Genomic DNA, 16878 nt, shown 5'->3' with positions numbered 1-16878 from the left:
CAGCCACAGCCTCAATGGAATGCACCTCAGTCGGGGTGGAGGCCCCAATACAACACTCCTCCTGCCATTTTGCCTCCACCACCAGTTCAACCTCAACCATTACCTCCTGCTCCTCCAAGGCAACCTCAAATGCCTGCTCAACCGAACCCGAACCCCAACAATAGACAGGCCCAGCAGGTATACACGGGGGAAACCTCATGCCCTACCTATGCTGTGGAGATCCAGGAGATCAACCTTCAATCTGGAAAGACTCTACCAGATCGCCAACCTCCTCCCCCAGAGGATGAGGAAGATAAACAGGAAAGCGAACCAAAGGCTATTCCACCCTTTCCTGAGAGACTAACAGCCACCACACAACCTAACCCAGAAGAAGATGAGCTTTTGGGTGAGCTCAAGCAGTTGTGTGTAAAAATCCCACTTCTCCAAGCCATCAAGGATGTGCCAATATATAACAAGCTGATTAAGGAGAAGTGTTTCAAACACCCAGGCAGACGGAAGAAAGATGCCTCAACTATCAATGTCATAGGACAACTGTCTGACCTTATGCTAGGACAAGTCATCTGCCCAAAGTACCTAGATCCTGGAAGTCCTGTAGTAGATGTTCACATCAATGGCACCATTATCCCCCACACCTTGATTGATTTGGGGGCGGCCATCAATGTGATGACCAGGGATACCATGCTTAAACTCAATCTTCAGGGTTCCTTGAGGAAGACCTCGACAGTACTGCAATTAGCAGATCGCTCCACCGTGACTCCCGAAGGGATTGTGGAGGATGTCATGGTCTCCATTGATTCTTGGGAATACCCTGCAGACTTCCTGGTTCTGCAACCAAAGGCCAAGCTTACTGGATATCCTCTCATTTTGGGAAGGCCTTGGTTAGCTACTGCAGATGCTTACATAAGTTGTCGGGCAGGAAACATGACCATCAAAAATGGTCCCATGTCCAAGCAACTAGTCCTATACCCTCCTGCCCAACCTTCCTTAGAGCATGATTTACCACTCTGGTTGGAAGAAGGAGAAGAAGACGAGGTGTACTCAGCACCTCTGTGCACCTTAGATACCACTAGAAAAGACCCTCCAACCGAGGATGACTTGATCGAGACCTTAATCCAGAATCCACCTTCCAGTGCACTACCCTTAGAGGAATTGGTGGAGGATGCCCAAGCTAGCACCTTAGTGGATCTCTGTACAACCAACCCTGTTACTCCCAGAGTCAAGAATGTGGAGTTCAGCCCTGAGAAAGCATTGAAGATCAGCTCCTCCCTATCTCCTTCCCAGGAAAAGGAGCTGTGTAGTCTGTTGGCCAACCACCTAGATGCTTTTGCTTGGAGCTATAAGGAAATGAAAGGAGTCCATCCTTCGTTCTGTACCCATCATATATACATCAAGGAGGATTGTAAACCGGTTAGGCAACCTCAGAGGAGAATGAATCCAGCCCTTAAAGACATTGTCAAGGAAGAATTGCAGAAACTGTTGGATGCCGGATTCATCTACCCCATCTCAGATAGTGAATGGGTGTCCCCTCTAGTATTGGTTCCCAAGAAAAATGGGAAATGGAGAATCTGTGTAGACTACCGAGAACTGAACAAAGCTACCAAAAAGGACCATTTCCCTCTACCTTTCATAGATCAAGTGTTGGATGGACTGGCAGGAAAGAAGTTCTTCTCTTTCCTGGATGGGTTTGGCGGGTACAATCAAATCCAAATCAGCCCGGAAGACCAAGATAAGACCACCTTCACTTGTCCTTGGGGTACCTTTGCCTATCGAGTCCTTCCCTTTGGGCTATGCAATGCTCCTGCTACCTTTCAGAGAGCTGTCTTGAGCATCTTCTCGGAGCTGGTCCATGATGCAGTGGAAATATACATGGATGACTTTACTCCTTATGGGGCCAACTTCCAGGAAGCATTGTCCAACCTGGGGAAAGTCCTAACCAAATGCACCGAGATGAACTTGTCCCTTAGTCCTGAAAAATGTGAATTCCTAATGACTGAGGGGACCGTGCTAGGCCATACCATTTCTTCCCAAGGATTGCAGGTGGATCCTAACAAAATTGCTCTCATCAAGAGGGTTCCAGCTCCTCAAAAGGTAAGGGATGTCCGGAGTTTCTTGGGATTAGCAGGATACTACCGGAGATTCATTAAAGATTTCAGCAAGCTAGCCTCGCCATTGTTTGGTCTGTTGGCAAAAGATGTGGAGTTTAAATGGACTGACGATTGTCAGAGGGCTTTAAATGAATTGAAGGACAAGTTGGTGTCAGCCCCAATCCTGAGAGGTCCAAACTGGGCCCTACCTTTCCACATCCACACTGATGCCTCGAACAAAGCCATAGGTGCAGCTTTAGGACAAGTTGAGAAGAAACTTCCATATGCCATTTACTTTGTTAGCAAAAACTTGTCCAAAGCTGAGCTGAATTACACTGTAACCGAGAAAGAATTCTTGGCTGTGGTCCATGCATTGAACAAGTTCCGACATTATATTACTGGTTACCAGACCTTTGTACATACTGACCATGCTGCTATTAGATATTTGCTGAATAAACCAGATGTGAATGCTCGTATTATTAGATGGTTACTTTTATTGCAGCAGTTTGATCTAACCATTGTTGATAAACCAGGTAGAGAAAATGTTGTTGCTGAATTTTTATCTAGATTGGATTTGTCTGCAGATGAGGATGGAACAGTGGACGATCAGATGCCTGATGAACATCTGTTTGCTATTTCAGTACTCTCTCCATGGTTTGCTGATATAGCAAACTATCTTGTTTCAGCACAGTTCCCTCCACACCTATCTTCCAGAGAGAAGAGCAGAATCATCAGAAAAAGTGCCTCATTCACTTGGATCGGGGGCAATCTGTTCAAGCTTGGCCCCGATCAGATCTTAAGGCGTTGTGTAAGGGAGGAGGAAGTCTTTGATATCCTCCTCACTTGTCATGATGGGCCTTGTGGAGGGCATTTTGCAGCAAAGAGAACTGCCTTCAAGATCCTGCAGGCAGGCTACTATTGGCCCACACTTCATCAAGATGTCAGAAGATATGTCAGTTAGTGTGACCAATGCCAAAGAATGGGGAAACCGACCCAAAGGGATGAGATGCCTCTCCAACCTCAAGTGACTCTTGAGCCATTTGAGAAGTGGGGCATGGACTTTGTGGGCCCAATCAACCCCTCTTCGAGGCAAATGACTTACATCATTGTGTGTACTGACTATTTGACAAAGTGGGCAGAGACCAAAGCAATCAAAGCAGCAACAGAAGAAAAGGTGGCCGAGTTCCTAAGAGAGAACATCTTCTATAAGTTTGGCTATCCAAGAGAGCTGGTCACCGATCAAGGGAGCCAGTTCACCTCCAACCTGGTTGAAGATCTCCTAGCTCATCACAAGATCAAGCAAAGGACTTCCACCCCTTATCACCCTCAAGCAAATGGGCAGGTGGAAGTCACCAATAGAGCATTAGAAGGGATCTTGACTAAAGTGGTGAGCAGCAGCAGAAAGGACTGGGCAGATCGCCTGGTAGAAGCCACATGGGCCTACAACACCACTTGGAAGACCACCATCGGTTTCACACCATATGAGCTGGTCTATGGGAAGAAAGCTTTGCTGTCCATTGAGTTTGAATACAACACCTTGAGGATGGCAGCTCAGCTGGACCTAGATCTCAGCCATGCTCAACAAGAAAGGCTGCTGCAGCTGAATGGCCTGGACGAGCACCGCATGCAGGCCCTCCTTCACTCAGAAGTGGTTCAACTTCAGAGGAAGGTGTGGCATGACCAACATCTCCATGACAAGCAATTTCAGCCGGGAGATTGGGATTTGTTGTATGATTCCAGATACAAAGATTTCAAGGGGAAGCTGAGAACCAGATGGCTAGGACCATATACAGTGGAGAAATGCCATGACAATGGATCTGTCCTCATTCGAACCATTGATGAGGAAGCCATTCCCATGCTTGTCAATGGGCATCGATTGAAGATCTACAGGAGACCTCTCTCAAGACAAGAGTTTATCAAAACTATGGAGAAATCTGTATTGGTCATAGAGAAGGGTTCTGCCTCTGCCTCTGGCACACCCCGAAAAAATATCTGAAAAAAAAAAAAAAAAAAAAAAAAAAAGATCTTTGGGTGAAAACCTCTCTGAGGCGCCCAAGGCAGGTAGTAGGGGTGAAAACCTCATTGAGGTGCTCCTATTGCTTTTGTTTTTAAAAAAAAGAGAAAAGGTTGAAAAAGATCCTTGAGTGAAAACCTCTCTGAGGCACTCAGGGCAGATGGCATGGGTGAAAACCTCTTTGAGGCGCCCCTGTCATCTTTCAAAAAAAAAAAAAAGAAAAAAAAAAACAATAAGCAAAATATGGTAAAAATTGCATGCAGGTTGCAGATGCTCTATGGAGAAGAAGAAGCCCTTCAACTCACAGCCAAGGGTCCTTATCATGCTGTCAAGGAACCTCATCAGTACCTCCTCCAAGAGCACCCATGTTTTTCAAGGTATGTGCAATTTTATCATGGTTTGAACCTTCTACAGGAAGCTGCTGTCTTTCTACAGGAAGGCGCAGTCTTTCTACAGGAGGGCGCAGTCTTTCTACAGGAAGGCGCGGATTTTCTACAGGAAAGTGCAGACTTTCTACAGGAAGGCCGAACTTTCTACAGGAAGCTCTGTGTCTACAGGAAACTTCCTGTAGGAGTTTTGGACGGCCAGAATTCATCTTAAAAAGAGATTTCGCGACCATGGATTGGTTTGGATGCATGCAAGCCTCTGTTGGCATCCTTGCACGTTGTTGTCACCATGCTCCACCACCCGTGTCGACATGCGGCCAAGTCCCTGCACAAACAAAGAAAATCGATGAGTTCTCGCAGGAAAGCCATTTCCAAAGATTAACAAATGATGGGATCTCATACCACCTGCACCAAAAGCTCTGGGATTGTGATCGAGAAGCCAGAACCGCCATCGTGCAGCATGCACCCAAGGAGAAAGGACTGTTACGAGACCCCTCGCGGGGATCCTGTAACAGTTCAACCTGCTCGAGTGGATTTTCTACAGAACCGCCATCCGAAATGAAACGCGGGCGCATGCAAGCAAAACCACCCACTCCAGCGTTGGCAGCCTGTACCCACGAGCTTCCAGGTCTGTGTATGTCGCACGCAGCAGGTAGATCCGCTCACCATCGTCCAAGAACTGGAAAAATCGTGTGCAGCCGCGCAGGTAAGTGTCTCCACCCTTCCTTCCATCAAATCGCATGAATCTAACTTTGAAATTGTTTGCAAAGCGTAAAATTGAATGGTTGAGCGGCCGTATGGCCAGTCGACTGGCCACGTCGGCTAGTTAAAGTGTAACTGGATGTTTGGGTGGCGGCCACGAGAAAGAGAATGAACGGCATGCACGTGGGAACACTCTCGTCAGAAGCATGAGTTTAACAGGAAAGGCGGCGGTAAATCTGTGGGAATGAATGCAGCAGCAAGTGAATACGCAGGCGGAGGATGGATGACGTCGCCCAACGGTCCGGCGGGGACAGCTCATCCCCCGCGCCACGGATTGCGCCGATTCAAAATCCAATCGGCTAAATCGTGCGCATGCATCTATCAACCAAACACTTCAACTCGGATAGCTATTCTGATCTCCTCTGCACTTTGATACGCCGAGTTGTTGGCTACCAGAACGCTGGTCAAGCACACCGTGAGCGCGGCCAACTACAGTCCTCCCCGAGAATTGCGCACGGCTTCTACAGGAACGCAGTTCTACAGGAACGCAGTTCTACAGGAGCACAGTTCTACAGGAACGTAGTCTACAGGAACGCAGTCATCTACAGGAAAGCGGGTGCCTCGCGGAAAAAGGTGGCCAATGAAGGAGGTAACCCTGAACTCTTAATGTAACTGGTTATTAGAAGTGGAAATACCATCGTCCACGGTCGGGTTATAAAAATATTGGTGGAATTGTCGTTTGCTGTATCGTTGCTACCATTCTACAGGATGTTGGTATGAGTAGTCTGTATTGAAATTTTGTATGTGCATGCTCTGTCTCCATAGACCAAATCCCTTTTGCAGCTGCCACCTTTTGTTAAAACGACCGTGTTCATCATGCCGGGTGGGTTTATAAGACGAGAGCCCACGGATTCAACTAAACTAAGGAGAAACCCGGCAGTGGTAGAGCTCTTCACCAGAGCACAATGGATGCGTTTTTGTGATAAGCTGCAGGGCTATGATGATGAAGTAGCCGAGGAATTCTTGCAGGCTTTGAAGCCTAAATCCCAAACACTGGCCACAGTAAACTTCAGAGGTCTAAGCCTCAACCTCACCCCAGAACATATCAGTCGGATCACAGAACTTCCTATGGGTCTACCGTGGGATAAAGAGGAGAGAAAGCTGAGTCAGCAGGCAAAGAAGGAATTCTTTCCACCTGAGGAAGAATTCTCGGAGGATAAAAACGAGGTGAGAAGAACGAGCCTATCACCACCTTGGAATGAAGTCAGTTTGCAAATCATGAAATATATTACTTGTGAAGGCCGGTTCAGCATCGTGTATGCATATCACTTTCGGTTACTCACTGAGTTGAGGCACCGAATTGACCTTCCTGTAGAGCAAAAACTGAGCATCCCTTATTATCTCCTGCAGTCCCTAATGGAGTGTGCTACAAAGCTAATAGAGGGCATACCTGATCAGATAGCCCACCATGGGTTAATAAAGCTGCTTGTGGAAGATGCATTGCACTCGTATAAGGTCCCCCTCTCATGGGAATCCTTCCGCAATTTGACCAAAGATGGGGATATTAAAATGTTGATCGAAGAAACGGGTTCCTCTAGCAGTGAGGAACACGAAGCAGTGGCCGAAGAACAAAGGAAGAAGCATGAGGAAGAGAAGGACCAAGAAAAAGGTGGCACACCTATCCTGTCGGCAAGGGAAAAGAGGATGAAGAGCAGAATGGACAAAGCAGAGGTGGCCCACGTCAGCCCAAGTACCTCAACAGCACCTGCACCCAAAGCAAAAAGCAAAACTCAAGCAGGCCAGCAAGCGGAAGTGGAGACACCTGTGTCTACAGGAAAGCAAAAGCAGGCTTCTACAGGAAGCCCGAAAACACAAACTCAGGCTTCTACAGGAAGCCCAAAAATCAGTGAAAAACAGGCTTCTACAGGAAGCCCAAAACCAAAAACAAAGGCTTCTACAAGAAGCCCGAAGATCAGTGAGGAGCAGGCTTCTACAGGAAGCCCAAAAGCAAAGACCAAGGCTTCTACAGGAAGCCCACAAACCATTAAGACACAGGCTTCTACAGGAAGCCCAAAATTGCAGAAACAGGCTTCTACAGGAAGCCCGAAATTGCAAAAACAGGCTTCTACAGGAAGCCCCAAAAAGGTAAAACCCAAAAAGAAGAAGGTGGATATTCTGGCACGGGAAGCAGCAGCGGTATTAGCTGACCTCAGTACACCTCCCAAATCGAAAGAGAAAAGGGAGAGGGAGACCCCTCTACCATCTGAAGCCAGGAGAAGCAAGAGGATGACCACGGGCAAGCCACAGCCTCCACCCAGCAGCCAAACCATTTCAGGGGATGTCCCTACTACACCCAGTACAAAAACCCCCTCTAAAACATCAGCTACCCCCGAAAAGGAGAGCCCAAAAATAAATTCCTGGACACGAAAAATAGGCCAGTCGCCTTCCGAAGCCCGGCTCAAGGAAATAGGAAAGGGGGAGGAAGCATCGCCTTCATCACCACCAGGGGCAGCAAAGGCAGGGCCGCCAAAAACGGGAAAGGAAGAAGCGCCACCCTCGGCAGAGAAGGAAGAACCACCAAAATCAGGGAAGGAAAAGCATGCTCCGGGCTCTAGTTCTCGGCCAAAGATGAGGAGCCAGAGCAAGGTTGCTCAAGGATGAGCAAATAGTTTAGCTGGGGGGTGATGATGAGCCCCAATTTTTGGTACAATTTGGGCTCATTTGGCCTACTTTCTTTGCTCAAACCATTCACTTTTTACTTCTTATGCATGCATTTCTTAGTTTATTTGTGTTGTTTGTAGGAAGGAGGGTAGACACTTTAGCTACGTGACTAATGCATGATGCTTTCAAGTTTTTGGCATTAAAAGGGAGAAAAAGACAACGAAAAAGGAGACAAGGAGACAATGAGGTGGCACTGCTGGTTTTTAGGAGAGGATGTCCACGGTCTTGGGGACCTTCCTCATGATTCCCACCAAGAACTCCGAGCTCCAATCCATCTCCCCACTGAGCTTAGAAGCAACCAGCTGTTCTATAGGAACAGCAGTTATAACTGTTCTACAGGAACAATAGTTATGACTGTCCTACAGGATCAGCAGTTAAACTTCAGTTGGACAGCCGAGCTCCTAAAATCAAGGACACCTGTTGGATGATCATTTTTGCATAAATACTGAGGCCGTAGCCTTGGATAGAAGCTTTTTGAACCTTGGCATTACTCTTGTAATTGGATAGTACGAGCTAGAGCTCAGTTTTTGTTCCTTTTTGTAAGCCAATTTGGCATGACATCAGATTATGAATAAAGAAGGCAAATTTTGATCTAGTTCTGAGTTTTCTCAAGGAGCTATAGCTCTCAGGTTAGGGCCCAACCTGAGAGCAATAGATCTCCTCAGTGTTGTAATGTGTTTTCATTTCGTTACAGCACTTTAGTTCATTGCTTTACCATGTAATTTGAAATTACAGGTTTGCTGAGTTAGGTTTTATGAGATTGAATGAGTTTAGCTTATGGTTGAATTGCTTTCGGTTGTTTAGTTAGATTAGCAGGTTGATAATACATTGGAGCTCCAGCAAAAAAAGGTTGAGGAAGTCTCCACTGCCATCTCTGTTTGGAGATTGGAGTGCAGCCTATACCAGCCACAAAAATACGCAGTTCTTCACTTTATACATGCTGCAACATAGTCTCGTTTATGATAGATCTTTCCATGCACTTCACTCTTGCACCATACACCTTCATCACCGCTTCATGCACATTCCTCTACACGCTTTATATTGTTGTTCATTGAGTTCAGGTAGCTTAGGTTAATGAATTTTCATCTTGGTGACAGTCATAAGCCATTTGTTTTATTTACACTACTTTTCATCGTTCTATTACCTCCTTCTTCGTCTTGATCACGCATACAACCACACCCTTGACCTCTGCTCCGCTCTGTTATCTCCCAAACTCCTCCACTCCTCACGTAACTTCATTCTTTAGGCATCTCGTTGTTATAACCTTCCATCCATCAACCCACTTCATACACTCGTTCTCCATCCTACTCCTCCACTCCTGAGCCATCACCAGCTTTATTCCTACCTTGCACATCTCCCCCTACCATTCCATCACTCCACCATCACTTCAAACACCCACGGTAGGTCATCCTGTAGCAATTTGTAGACTTCCTGTAGAAACCCCTGCGTTTCCTGTAGAATCCCCTACAGACATCCTGTAGGAGGCCACTCACTCGGTTGTTGAGCCTCTGAACGTGAGGAACCTCTGTGGACTGATGCTAAGGATCTCTGGGAACCTCTCCTAGCCTCCCCAACCTTTCCCAAGCTTTCCTTCCTTCCGCATCACATCTGCACAACCAAACCCTAATAAGCACAAAATCACAATCACTCCATCCACTTAAAGAAAAAATACAAAAACATGTCTTTTAAGCTGCAAGTAGATTAGATTCATGCATTTTCACTTATTAGAAGTAATGGCATCATTGGTAGAAGTTTCCTTCACATTCTTTGCATCATAGAGGTTAGACTAGTTAAATTAGGGTTTCCTAGGGTTTCCATGTTTTGATTTGCTTTCAGTTCATTTTTGCCAAGTAGATTAGTCTTATTTAAGCTAGCTTTCGTCCATCATTTAACAAGCTTCTTCTGAGAGCCTATAGAAGTTGGCTTGAGCCCTAGCGGACTTGTGCCAGCTGACCAAGTGACAGCTGCGACAAGAGCTAGTACTTGTGCATACAGCACCGTCGCTTCCAAGTTTGTACGAACTACCGGGTTGATAAAATTAAGAGACGGGAAGCCCCAGGAGTTGTAGCATTATTGCTACAATACTGGAGCTCACCAGTTTGAAACTTTGCATTGGTGTATAGTTATAGCGCTTGACGCGTCGCATACATAAACCATCAAAAATGATCCTTGAGAAAATGGACATATCCCTGCAAAAGGTTCATCATGCTGATTCCAACAATAAAAAAAATCGATTAAGGTCCAGGAAGAGATTCAGAAACTCATTATGGGAGTCGATGTTTATTGGGAGAGTGTGGAAATACTGAAGAAGCAAGTCCTGGTGGATCGGTGGTAGTATTCCAATTTGAATGGAGCCGAGATGAAGGAATGGATACAAAAAAGTTGGTCTACTCTGCTCGGATACAGGCCTAAGGTGAGCATATTAGTGAATGGATGGTTTAGTTTCCATTTCTTAAAATTGGAGGATGTTATCAATATCTTGGCTCTGCCTTGGGTTTTAGGTCTTGGTTTCTTAGTGTTGCAAAAGTGGAATGTTGGATTTGACCCAATTATGGAGTTCCCCAAACAGAAGATAGTATGGGATAAAATGCTTGGTCCCCCCTCAAATTATGGTAAAAAAAAGTGATTATGGAGATCGTTAACAGGATAGGTAAACTTGATAATGTAGATCAAGGATGTTCATGACTACTGGACAAGAGGGCAGCAAGGATGGGAAGCAAATATGCCCCACATGGGAAGTTTGTGCTACTAGCACTCAGGGATTTTTCAGTGGACTTGTAGCCATGTGGAAACCCAGGGTTTTTTCCTTCAAATCTTATAGGTCGTTTGTAGGTATAATTATATAAGGTTAATAGCTTGGGATCTGCTAATCGTGTTTGAATCTTGAATATATGTGCCCCTTATAACAACAAAAAATATTTTTGGGAGGCGGTTGATGTCAGTAGAATTTTGGATATTCACTCCCTCATAGTCACATGGGACATGAAATTTATCATGGAAGTTGGGGAATGTTAGGGACATAAGGCTAAGATGGACCCACTTGTAGTATGTTTTAAGGATCTCTCAAATCACAAGATGCTCAAGCATGTACTTCCTTTCCCGTATGCCCTTCCTAAAGAAATGGGTGAGTTGGGGAAGAGGGTATTTCAAAAAGGCTTGACCATTTTTTTGTCCACTCATTTATGTTTGCGAGAATGAAGAAGCTCGAGTCCTCTTCTTTCTTTTTGAAGCTCTCTAATCATGATGCTATTCTTTTAGAGTGGAGTGAGAAAAACAACCAAATTCCCCTACCCTTTATATTCAATCAAATGTGGCTAATGTCTATGATTTTATTGATTTGGTTTGTAGTTCTTGTAGCCTCCTAAATTTGTCTAATAACGATTTTCATATGGAAAAGGTCTGTCACAAATTAAATATGCTCAAGTCAGAGGTTAGGGAATGGATCACTAAGCATAAATAAGGGCTCAGAAGAGATCTATTACCTATTGATTAGGACATAACTTCCCTCTTACATATTTCAAACTGTGAACATTTTTCTAATCAAACAAAGAAGGTTATTTTAGAGCTAGTGGACAAGAAGAATATAATTCTTAAATATCAGGAGGAGGAATGGAGGATTAAGAGTAGATTGTCTTGGATCAAATATGGTGACAAAACACTAGATTTTTCCACAGAGTTGCAACAAATAGAAACGTTGCTAACTCGATCTGGAATATTCGAGATGAAGCTAGCAGGTTACTAACATCAGAGAAGGGCATTAGTAATGAAGCTTTCAGTTTATTCAGTAATCAAATAAAGGAGGTGGAGGAACATAATATAACTCAAAAAATGGAGCTAGCTAGTCTATTTCCCCAAATGGTCAACGATGAAGACATCTGGTTGATGGACTGACTAATTTATGAAGAAGAGATTTTGAGTACCTTGAAGGATATCGCGACGGATAAGATCCTAGACCCAGATAATTGGCATGTTGAGATTTCTTCTTCTGATATGAGATAATGCACTCTAATTTACTGCAAATGGTGGAATATCTTGTACTTCTAGTCAAATTTCAGGTGCCACCTATGCAACCTTTCTTACTCTCATTCCTAAAAAATCCAACTCTTTATACTTTTCTAATTATAGGACTATTTCTTTATTTAACTCTATCTATTAAATGATTTTGAAGGTTATAGCTAACATATTTAAAAATATACTTTCTTTGCACATCACTCCAGAGAAATTTGGGTTCCTATTTGGTAGAAGAATTCAAGATGCAATGGAAATCACCAACGAGTGTATCCATTCAATTAAATCTCACAACCTCAAGGCTTGTATAATGAAGATTTATCGTATTCGAGCCTATGACAAGGCAGATTGGGACTTCCTTAGATTGATCCTACATAAATTCAACTTTCCACACAGATATATCAAATGGATTATGGTTTGTATTACCTCGGAAAATATGGTAGTGATTGCCTATGGTGTTCCGACTAATATTTTTAGGATATCTCGGGGGATGCGGCAAGGGTGTTCCCACTCTCATCTACTCTTCATTCTTATCATGGATTCGCTGAACATAAGACTTATTAGGGCAGAAAACTTGGCAGGTTCAATCTCTGGATGCAGAGTCTCTAGGAAATCTTCCCCTACGCACCTCATGTTTGTAGATTATGTTCTATGTTTTGGTGAAGATAAAGTATCAGAATGGGAAGCCTTCCTTTAGGTAATCACTAAATTTTGCAAGGATTCTAATTTTATAATCAACAGAGAAAATTTAGAAATCATCTCAGATGAGGAGGATTTAGATGATATACAACATAATTCTTCTCTCTTTGAAGTTAAAACTCGATCCGTGCCAAATGGTTTTAACTATCTCGACTTCTTCTTGAAGCCAAGAAAATATGGAATTCAGGATTCGACATGGCTCATTAACAAATTTGAAAAAAACTCATGCTCTGGGATCACAAATGACTTTCACTAGGTGGTCGTGTTATCTTGGTTAGGGCAATCTTGCAGACTTGCAGGGTATTGTAATATTTTGGATGCATTTGTTCCATCTATCAATCATCTTTTAATGTGGAAAAAGATTGATCGTCCTATAACATTTCACAAGGTTGAGATTGGTTTTCAAAACAACATGTTTGTTTGGTGTTGCTTCAAGCACGAATTAGTTCTCATGTGCAAGTTAACTATATAGAACATAACACATATAATTCATGCAAACATCAATAAGAACAACACAAAGTTTAATGATGGAATTCACCCCTCCTAGGCTACATCTCTGGACCCTGCTCAAAAGGTTAGGCTGCTCATATTTCATTTTTAAAAATGAGGTACATCAATATGTTGATTACAATGTGGCTATTTCCCCTTCAAGGAAATGTTCTCCTACAGAGAACTCTCACAAAATAACATGGCAACCTGCAATCACCATGTCAACTAAAACAATATAAAGAGTCTCCTGCAAGGACTCTAGACCTCAACTGAAGATGAGAAATCATGCATCAACAAGTACATAATTCAATTACGTGCCTCCACTTGAATTCGAAAGATAATTGTCCATGTACCGCATTCTGAAGTATCAGTTGATGCAACTGTCAAACGAACTCTGCTAGTGTGTTCAGAGCGCACATAAATCCTTATCTCAATTCTTCAAATGCTCAATTTAGCTTCCATGTGACCTCGAAATACCAACTTCAATTGCTTCTCAAAGGCCACTCACTTCTTCAATTCACTTCATTTCCCTTCATCTTTCTTTAGTGCATTGGCATTCTTTTATAATGTTTCGGAACTATAATTTTAGATTTCGGGTGCAATAATATTGCAATTCAAATTATAACTCTAACTTTCGAGTTTTCGGTGCAACGATAATTATATATGGCATACCAAATATATTATATGGTTTTTCATTGATCATAACACGCTCTATATTCGAAGTGTAATTCAAATTTGGAATCTAGTTTCAAACACAGTATTAACATAGACTTACTGCCTGTGCAGTGGTATGATATTTTTCTCATATGGTTTGAAACTTTGCATTGGTGTATAGTTATAGCGCTTGACCCGTCGCATACATAAACCTTGTGGCGTATCACCATTGACGTTGTATTATGAAATGCCCCACCATAACAAAGGTTTGTGGGCAGTGATATATTTATCACATTTTTTATAACCCCAACGTTAAAATACTTGTGGCATTCAGACTTTGGATATTGGCCATATAACACTCTGCACCGAGTTGGCACAACCCTGTGGCATATGACATGGCTCCGTGGTGTCTTTCTGTTGGAGCTGGCGTAACAAATATAACGTCAGACCCAAACCTCCGCACGTCGTTTCCCACCAAGCTGGAGCATTAAACCAACAGTCTAACATAGTAAACAATTCATAAATTTTAAACCAATCTTCGCTCCGTGCAACATATGGTCTTCAACTATTACACTGGCGGCTTTAACCATCATCGCACATATCTATTCGATGGTGTATAACTAGACTGTGTTAACTGTGCCATTTTGTGGAGGTCTGCCACATATATATTTGTTAACTTTGGCGTATGTGTCAACTCCGTGCCGGATTTTGAGAATGGTGTTAACTCCTTGCTAAATAGTTTGAGGGCTTGGAGGGGCCGCCGGATATGGCGGACTCCGCCAACCCTTCCCCCGCTTGCCAATACAAACCATATATATAATAATGCGCCCAATATTTACTAAGTAATATGGTTGGTGCGGTGGTGGAGTGTTTTGGTGTTGGTAGATCGGTACACGGTTTGAATCTCCTAGAGGCATTGTAGACTCATAAAATAAATTTAAAAGGCTATGGAGAAGCCACGAGGTAGCCATCTATTCATTGGTCTATGTGGTGTTCTATTATTTTCCAAATTTAAAAATCAACCAAATAATTAAAATTTTGAAAATTATTTTCCAAATTTAAAAATCAACCAAATAATTAAAATTTTGAAAATTCAACAAACTAGAAAAAATCAACCAAACAATCAAAAATTTGAAAATTCAATAAATTAGAAGGAGACACTTGTCAACCTGCAATTGGTTCTAGAACCTTGACTACAGAACCCTGAAGCAGAACCTTTTCTGCTAGAACCATGAGTGTCGGCCATTGACTTTGACTTTTTTCCTAGCTTGACCTAAATTTTGACTTTGCATAACTCCTTCATACGAAATCCATTTTGCAAACCGAACATACTGTAGGAATCAACGTGACGATCTCTTCGACTTGGCACTGGTTTCATAAGCATCTAAGGCTATAAATTTCTAAGCATGTTAGGAACTATTGTTATCTATGGCCATCTTGGTCTCAAACATTACATGGCTAACATGACTAGACTCAATCAAGATCCATCTGGATCATTCCTCCCAACAAAAGAACTTTTGGACCTCCAAAATTTTATTACAATCACGAATTTATTACATCATTCATTAGAACATAAACAGTCTTGACCCTATTTACAGACTCGACTAAACTTACTGATGTGATGATAGATCAAAAACACATAATTGACAATTTACATATAAGGCATGAAATATGCCCAGTTCCAAGTAGGCGACTTCTCTAGAGACTTACATTCTTCTTTTCCAGTTCTCGTTGCTTTCCCTTGGCCTGATTGAGTTGTTTTCACTTCGTGTGGTAGCATTGGACATATGTTTTCTAAATGTCCCTTCATTTTACACTGTGAACAAAATCTCTCTCCTGAGTTTGTATTGGTCGTCTTCTTGCTTGATTTTTCAGAGTCCTATTTTGACGATACCAAGCTTTTGCCTGACTGTACCAAAGTCTTTCCTAGACTTTTCTTTACTTGCAGGGTCGCGTCATCCTTCCATGGATGACTCCTTGTAGCATGCACCTTCTTCCTGTAAACCTTCTGCTTCCCGCATTCAGCTACACAATGGTTGTTACCCCCACAGAAAGTACATGGATAAGTTTGTTTAACAATCTTTGTAATAAAATTTTGATTGAAAGACTCACCTTCTGAATCACTTCTAAAATGATTCGCCTACTTACCTTTACAATCCTATAAATTTTTTGGAATTTGCTCAGGATGTAATGATCAACATCGATCTACTACCTCACCTTTCTTTCCGCAATAGTCACATGTTGATTGGTCATCCTTCATGTTGGGGTCTTTCTTGAACAATTATTGGCTGGAGCCAGCCTTGGTCATGCTTACAAAGGCCTTTACCTGGCTGATATCCATCCTGTTCATAAGCTTCATACCAATTCTTATGGTATGTTTCTCAAAAGCTCCAATATCAAGATTTCTTGAAGCCTCTTCCTTCCTAGTTTCCGAATCCATTTTGTAAGATGTTGGTATATAAGAATGTTCCTCAGAAGGCGAGGAAAAAGTACCAATTGCTTCTTCCACTGACTGTGCTTTTGGAGAAGCGGATGGGCAAGAGATTTCTTCATGCGACTGATGAAGTGAATATGCTTCATTGTCTCCAATGATGGACAAACTTCGTTTTAAGAGACTTCCTCTCTGTTAGTTTCTCTTCATGGTTTCAATCTTCGCTTGTAGGCTTTGTTTTTCTTCTTGCAATGCTTTCACCATGTGTCGCAATGCAACATTCTCCTGCCGATATTTCTTATTGGATTCTTCCAATTCTTGCATCTGACATTGCTTCGTGTGTCTACTCATCCTTACAATCTGGTCAGAACCTACTCTGATACCAAAATGATATGAAAAAGTGTGATTGAAGATTGATTGTCCTCTGACACTTTACAAGGTTAAGATTGGTCTTCAAAACAACATGTTTTTTTGGTGTTCCTTCAAGCACGAATTAGTTCTCATGTGCAAGTTAACTATACAAAACATAACACATAATTTATGAAAACTTCAGGAAGAAGAACACAAAGGTTGATGACGGAGTTCACCCCTCCTGGGCTACGTCTCTGGGCCCTGCTCAAAAGGCTAGGTCGCTCATATTTCTGTGTTAAAAATGAGGTACATTAATATATTGATTACAATGTGGTTGTT

At 42.8% G+C, this 16878-nt stretch overlaps 1 pseudogene; it reads right to left on the bottom strand.

The window, feature by feature from the left end:
- Positions 1–16197, bottom strand: part of LOC149193843 (fructose-bisphosphate aldolase, chloroplastic pseudogene) — an 81381-nt pseudogene extending 65184 nt beyond the window's left edge.
- Positions 16198–16878: the final 681 nt, after the last annotated feature.

Source organism: Pinus tabuliformis, chromosome 2_2, assembly GCF_031772625.1.
Source record: "Pinus tabuliformis cultivar Carrire ecotype Pingquan chromosome 2_2, CPIR1, whole genome shotgun sequence".
Taxonomy (NCBI): Eukaryota; Viridiplantae; Streptophyta; class Pinopsida; order Pinales; family Pinaceae; genus Pinus; species Pinus tabuliformis.
The sequence above is the reverse complement of the archived record's forward strand: the minus strand, read 5'-3'. Positions and strand labels throughout refer to the sequence as shown.